Source organism: Protopterus annectens, chromosome 8.part1 (genome assembly GCF_019279795.1).
Source record: "Protopterus annectens isolate FY-2018-M chromosome 8.part1, PAN1.0, whole genome shotgun sequence".
Classification (NCBI taxonomy): domain Eukaryota; kingdom Metazoa; phylum Chordata; order Ceratodontiformes; family Protopteridae; genus Protopterus; species Protopterus annectens.
In genome coordinates this window covers 158,951,868-158,959,656 of record NC_056742.1, presented here as the reverse complement: position 1 = coordinate 158,959,656, position 7,789 = coordinate 158,951,868, and positions in this window count along the sequence as shown.

Here is a 7,789-nt window from a genome sequence, read left to right as displayed (position 1 = left end):
TCCCCTTTCCCCTCCCAGGATATCCCCCTTTTAGAATAGAGCTTCCTAAGGGAATTTCTAAATTTCCCTGTGTTTCTACTGGCTTTCCCAAGTACTAGCTGAATTAAAAGTTTTGCCCTGCCACATGTTAACCATCCCAGGTGTCTCCTGCCACTCCCTGAGGTACCCTGGACTCCTGTCTTGTGAATAGAGCTTCCTAAGGGAATTTCTAAATTTCCCTGTGTTTCTACTGGCTTCCCCAAGTACTAGCTGAATTAAAAGTTTTGCCCTGCCATGTGTTAACCATCCCAGGTGTCTCCTGCCACTCCCTGAGGTACCCTGGACTCCTGTCTTGTGAATAGAGCTTCCTAAGGGAGTTTCTATACTTCCCTGTGTTACTACTGGCTTCCCCAAGTACTAGCTGAATTAAAAGTTTTGCCCTTCCACGTGTTAAAAATTCCAGGTATCTCCTGCTACTCCCTGACATACCCTGGACTCCCGTCTTGTGAATAGAGCTTCCTAAGAGAATTTCTAAATTTCCCTGTGTTGCTCCTGACTTCCACAAGTACTTGCTGAATTAAAGTTTTGCCCTGCCACGTGTTAACCATCCTAAGTGTTGCCTACCTCTCCCTGAGGTACACTGGATTCCCCTCTTGTGAATAGAGCTTCCAAAGGGAAATTCTAAATTTCCCTGTGCTTCTACTGCCTTCTCCAAGTGCTAGCTGAATTAAATATTTTGCCCTGCCATGTGTTCACCATCCCAGGGGTCTCCTGCCACTCCCTGAGCTACCCTGGACTTCTGTCTTGTGAATAGAGCTTCCTAAGGGAATTTCTCAGTTTCCTTGTGTTTCTACTGGCTTCCAGAAGTACTAACTGAATTAAAAGTTTTGCCCTGCCTGCCACATGTTAACCATCCCAGATGTCTCCTGCCACTCCCTGAAGTACCTGGTCGCCTGTCTTGTGAATAGAGCTTCCTAAGGGAGTTTCTAAATTTACCTGTGTTTCTACTGGCTTCTCCAAGTACAAGCTCAATTAAAAGTTTTGCCCTGCCATGTGTTAACCATCCCAGGTGTCTCCTGCCACTCCCTGACATACCCTGGAATCCTGTCTTGTGAATAGAGTTTCCTAAGGGAATTTTTAAATTTCCCTGTTTCTACTGGCTTCCCCAAGTACTAGCTGAATTAAAAGTTTTGCCCTGCCACATGTTAACCATCCCAGGTGTCTCCTGCCACTCCCTGAGGTACCCTGGACTCCTGTCTTGTGAATAGAGCTTCCTAAGGGAATTTCTAAATTTCCTGTGTTTCTACTGGCTTCCCCAAGTACTAGCTGAATTAAAAGTTTTGCCCTGCCATGTGTTAACCATCCCAGGTGTCTCCTACCACTCCCTGAGGTACCCTGGACTCCCTTCTTGTGAATAGAGCTTCCAAAGGGAATTTCTAAATTTCCCTGTGTTTCTACTGGCTTTCCCAAGTACTAGCTGAATTAAAAGTTTTGCCCTGCCATGTGTTAACCATCCCAGGTGTCTCCTGCCACTCCCTGAGGTACCCTGGACTCCCATCTTGTGAATAGAGCTTCCTAAGGGAATTTCTAAATTTCCCTGTGTTTCTACTGGCTTCCCCAAGTACTAGCTGAATTAAAAGTTTTGCCCTGCCACATGTTAACCATCCCAGGTGTCTCCTGCCACTCCCTGAGGTACCCTTGACTCCAGTCTTGTGAATAGAGCTTCCTAAGGGAATTTCTAAATTTCCCTGTGTTTCTACTGGCTTCACCAAGTACTAGCTGAATTAAAAGTTTTGCCCTGCCACATGTTAACCATCCCAGGTGTCTCCTGCAACTTCCTGAGGTACCTGGACTCCTGTCTTGTGAATAGAGCTTCCTAAGGGAGTTTCTAAATTTCCCTGTGTTTCTACTGTCTTCCCAAGTACTAGCTGAATTAAAAGTTTTGCCCTGCCAAGTGTTAACCATCCCAGGTGTCTCCTACCACTCCCTGAGGTACCCTGGACTCCAGTCTTGTGAATAGAGCTTCCTAAGGGATTCTCTAAATTTTCCTGTGTTTCTACTGTCTTCCACTAGTACTAGCTGAATTAAAAGTTTTGCTCTGCCACATGTTAACCATCCCAGGTGTCTCCTGCCACTCCCTGAGTTACCCTGGACTCCCATCTTGTGAATAGAGCTTCCTAAGTGAATTTCTAAATTTCCCTGTGTTTCTACTGGCTTCCCAAGTACTAGCTGAATTAAAAGTTTTGCCCTACCACATGTTAACCATCCCTGGTGTCTCCTGCCACTTCCTGAGGTACCCTGGACTCCTGTCTTGTGAATAGAGCTTCCTAAGGAATTTCTAAATTCCCTGTGTTTCTACTGGCTTCCCCAAGTACTAGCTGAATTAAAAGTTTTGCCCTGCCACCTGTTAACCATCCCAGGTGTCTCCTGCCACTCCCTGAGGTACCCTGGACTCCCAGCTTGTGAATAGAGCTTCCTAAGTGAATTTCTAAATTTCCCTTTGTTTCTACTGGCTTCCTCAAGTACACGCTGAATTAAAGTTTTGCTCTGCCATGTGTTAACCATCCCAGGTGTCTCCTGCCACTCCCTGAGGTACCCTGGACTCCTGTCTTGTGAATAGAGCTTCCTAAGGGAATTTCTAAATTTCCCTGTGTTTCTACTGGCTTCCCCAAGTACTAGCTGAATTAAAAGTTTTGCCCTTCCACGTGTTAAAAATTCCAGGTATCTCCTGCTACTCCCTGACATACCCTGGACTCCCGTCTTGTGAATAGAGCTTCCTAAGGAATTTATAAATTTCCCTGTGTTTGTAATGGCTTCCCCAAGTACTAGCTGAATTAAAAGTTTTGCCCTGCCATGTGTTAACCATCCCAGGTGTCTCCTGCCACTCCCTGAGGTACCCTGGACTCCAGTCTTGTGAATAGAGCTTCCTAAGGGAATTTCTAAATTTCCCTGTGTTTCTACTGGCTTCCCAAGTACTAGCTGAATTAAAAGTTTTGCCCTGCCATGTGTTAACCATCCCAGGTGTCTCCTGCCACTCCCTGAGGTACCCTGGACTCCAGTCTTGTGAATAGAGCTTCCTAAGGGAATTTCTAAATTTCCCTGTGTTTCTACTGACTTCCCAAGTACTAGCTGAATTAAAAGTTTTGCGCTACCATGTGTTAACCATCCCATGTGTCTCCTGCCACTCCCTGAGTTACCCTGGACTCCTGTCTTGTGAATAGAGCTTCCTAAGGGAGTTTCTAAATTTCCTGTCTTTCTACTGGCTTCCCCAAGTACTAGCTGAATTAAAAGTTTTGCCCTGCCACATGTTAACCATCCCAGGTGTCTCCTGCCACTCCCTGAGGTACCCTGGACTCCAGTCTTGTGAATAGAGCTTCCTAAGGGAATTTCTAAATTTCCCTGTGTTTCTACTGGCTTCCCCAAGTACTAGCTGAATTAAAAGTTTTGCCCTGCCATGTGTTAACCATCCCAGGTGTCTCCTGCCACTCCCTGAGGTACCCTGGACTCCAGTCTTGTGAATAGAGCTTCCTAAGGGAATTTCTAAATTTCCTTGTGTTTCTACTGGCTTCCACAAGTACTAGCTGAATTAAAAGTTTTGCCCTGCCACATGTTAACCATCCCAGGTGTCTCCTGCCACTCCCTGAGGTACCCTGGACTCCTGTCTTGTGAATAGAGCTTCCTAAGGGAATTTCTAAATTTCTCTGTGTTTCTACTGGCTTCCCCAAGTACTAGCTGAATTAAAAGTTTTGCCCTGCCACATGTTAACCATCCCAGGTGTCTCCTGCCACTCCCTGAGGTACCCTGGACTCCCATCTTGTGAATAGAGCTTCCTAAGGAATTTCTAAATTTCCCTGTGTTTCTACTGACTTCCCAAGTACTAGCTGAATTAAAAGTTTTGCCCTGCCACGTGTTAACCATCCCAGGTGTCTCCTGCCACTCCCTGAGGTACCCTGGACTCCCATCTTGTGAATAGAGCTTCCTAAGGGAATTTCTAAATTTCCCTGTGTTTCTACTGGCTTCCCCAAGTACTAGCTGAATTAAAAGTTTTGCCCTGCCATGTGTTAACCATCCCAGGTGTCTCCTGCCACTCCCTGAGTTACCCTGGACTCCTGTCTTGTGAATAGAGCTTCCTAAGGGAGTTTCTAAATTTCCTGTGTTTCTACTGGCTTCCCCAAGTACTAGCTGAATTAAAAGTTTTGCCCTGCCATGTGTTAACCATCCCAGGTGTCTCCTGCCACTCCCTGAGGTACCCTGGACTCCCATCTTGTGAATAGAGCTTCCTAAGGGAATTTCTAAATTTCCCTGTGTTTCTACTGGCTTCCCAAGTACTAGCTGAATTAAAAGTTTTGCCCTGCCATGTGTTAACCATCACAGGTTTGTCCTGCCACTCCCTGTGGTACCCTGGACTCCTGTCTTGTGAATAGAGCTTCCTAAGGGAATTTATAAATTTCCCTGTGTTTGTAATGGCTTCCCCAAGTACTAGCTGAATTAAAAGTTTTGCCCTGCTGCATGTTAACCATCCCAGGTGTCTCCTGCCACTCCCTGAGGTACCCTGGACTCCCATCTTGTGAATAGAGCTTCCTAAGTGAATTTCTAAATTTCCCTGTGTTTCTACTGGCTTCCCAAGTACTAGCTGAATTAAAAGTTTTGCCCTGCCATGTGTTAACCATCCCAGGTGTCTCCTGCCACTCCCTGAGGTACCCTGGACTCCAGTCTTGTGAATAGAGCTTCCTAAATGAGTTTCTAAATTTCCCTGTGTTTCTACTGGCTTCCCAAGTACTAGCTGAATTAAATGTTTTGCCCTGCCAAGTGTTAACCATCCAAGGTGTCTCCTACCACTCCCTGAGCTACCCTGGACTCCCTCTTGTGAAAAGAGCTTCCTAAGGGAGTTTCTAAATTTCCCTGTGTTTCTACTGCCTTCCCAAGTACTAGCTGAATTAAAAGTTTTGCCCTGCCACGTGTTAACCATCCCAGGTGTCTCCTACCACTCCCTGAGGTACCCTGGACTCCCCTCTTGTGAATACAGCTTCCAAAGGGAATATGTTTCTACTGGCTTCCCCAAGTTCTAGCTGAATTAAAAGTTTTGCCCTGCCACGTGTTAACCATCCCAGGTGTCTCCTGCCACCACCTGAGGTACCCTGGACTCCTGTTTTGTGAATAAGGCTTCCTAATGGAATTTCTAAATGTCCCTGTGTTTCTACTGGCTTCCCCAAGTACTAGCTGAATTAAAAGTTTTGCCCTGCTGCGTGTTAACTATCCCAGGTGTCTCCTACCACTCCCTGAGGTACCATGGACTGCAATCTTTTGAATAGAGCTTCCTAAAAGAATTTCTAAATTTCCCTTTGGTTCTGCTGGCTTCCCCAAGTACTAGCTGAATTAAACATTTTGCCCTGTAAAGTGTTAACCATCCCAGGGGTCTCCTGCCACTCCCTGAGCTACCCTGGACTTCTGTCTTGTGAAGAGAACTTCCTAAGGGAATTTCTAAATTTCCCTTTGTTTCTAGTGGCTTTCCCAAGTGCTAGCTGAATTAAATTTTTACACTGCCATGTGTTCAACATCCCAGCTTTCTCCTGACACTCCCTGAGGTCCCCTGAACTCCCATCTTGTGAATAGAGCTTCCTAAGGGAATTTCTAAATTTCCCTGTGTTTCTACTGGCTTCCCCAAGTACTAGCTGAATTAAAAGTTTTGCCCTGCCAAGTGTTAACCATCCCAGGTGTCTCCTGCCACTCCCTGAGGTACCCTGGACTCCTGTCTTGTGAATAGAGCTTCCTAAGGGAATTTCTAAATTTCCCTGTGTTTCTACTGGCTTTCCCAAGTACTAGCTGAATTAAAAGTTTTGCCCTGCCACATGTTAACCATCCCAGGTGTCTCCTGCCACTCCCTGAGGTACCCTGGACTCCCCTCTTGTGAATAGAGCTTCCAAAGGGAATTTCTAAATTTCCTGTGTTTCTACTGGCTTCCCCAAGTACTAGCTGAATTAAAAGTTTTGCCCTGCCACATGTTAACCATCCCAGGTGTCTCCTGCCACTCCCTGAGGTACCCTGGACTCCTGTCTTGTGAATAGAGCTTCCTAAGGGAATTTCTAAATTTCCCTGTGTTTCTACTGGCTTCCCCAAGTACTAGCTGAATTAAAAGTTTTGCCCTGCCATGTGTTAACCATCCCAGGTGTCTCCTGCCACTCCCTGAGGTACCCTGGACTCCAGTCTTGTGAATAGAGCTTCCTAAAAGAATTTCTAAATTTCCCTGTGTTTCTACTGGCTTCCCCAAGTACTAGCTGAATTAAAAGTTTTGCCCTGCCAAGTGTTAACCATCCCAGGTGTCTCCTGCCACTCCCTGAGGTACCCTGGACTCCTGTCTTGTGAATAGAGCTTCCTAAGGGAATTTCTAAATTTCCCTGTGTTTCTACTGGCTTCCCCAAGTACTAGCTGAATTAAAAGTTTTGCCCTGCCACGTGTTAACCATCCCAGGTGTCTCCTGCCACTCCCTGAGGTACCCTGGACTCCCATCTTGTGAATAGAGCTTCCTAAGGAATTTCTAAATTTCCCTGTGTTTCTACTGGCTTTCCCAAGTACTAGCTGAATTAAAAGTTTTGCCCTGCCATGTGTTAACCATCCCAGGTGTCTCCTGCCACTCCCTGAGGTACCCTGGACTCCATCTTGTGAATAGAGCTTCCTAAGGGAATTTCTAAATTTCCCTGTGTTTCTACTGGCTTCCCCAAGTACTAGCTGAATTAAAAGTTTTGCCCTGCCACGTGTTAACCATCCCAGGTGTCTCCTGCCACTCCCTGAGGTACCCTGGACTCCCATCTTGTGAATAGAGCTTCCTAAGGGAATTTCTAAATTTCCCTGTGTTTCTACTGGCTTCCCCAAGTACTAGCTGAATTAAAAGTTTTGCCCTGCCATGTGTTAACCATCCCAGGTGTCTCCTGCCACTCCCTGAGGTACCCTGGACTCCCATCTTGTGAATAGAGCTTCCTAAGGGAATTTCTAAATTTCCCTGTGTTTCTACTGGCTTCCCCAAGTACTAGCTGAATTAAAAGTTTTGCCCTGCCATGTGTTAACCATCCCAGGTGTCTCCTGCCACTCCCTGAGGTACCCTGGACTTCTGTCTTGTGAATAGAGCTTCTATATTTCCCTGTGTTTCTACTGTCTTTCCCAAGTACTAGCTGAATTAAAAGTTTTGCCCTGCCACGTGTTAACCATCCCAGGTGTCTCCTGCCACTCCCTGAGGTACCCTGGACTCCCGTCTTGTGAATAGAGCTTCCTAAGGAATTTCTAAATTTCCCTGTGTTTCTACTGGCTTCCCCAAGTACTAGCTGAATTAAAAGTTTTGCCCTGCCATGTGTTAACCATCCCAGGTGTCTCCTGCCACTCCCTGAGGTACCCTGGACTCCTGTCTTGTGAATAGAGCTTCCTAAGGGAATTTCTAAATTTCCCTGTGTTTCTACTGGCTTTCCCAAGTACTAGCTGAATTAAAAGTTTTGCCCTGCCATGTGTTAACCATCCCAGGTGTCTCCTGCCACTCCCTGAGGTACCCTGGACTCCCATCTTGTGAATAGAGCTTCCTAAGGGAATTTCTAAATTTCCCTGTGTTTCTACTGGCTTCCCAAGTACTAGCTGAATTAAAAGTTTTGCCCTGCCAAGTGTTAACCATCCCAGGTGTCTCCTGCCACTCCCTGAGGTACCCTGGACTCCCATCTTGTGAATAGAGCTTCCTAAGGGAATTTCTAAATTTCCCTGTGTTTCTACTGGCTTTCCCAAGTACTAGCTGAATTAAAAGTTTTGCCCTGCCACGTGTTAACCATCCCAG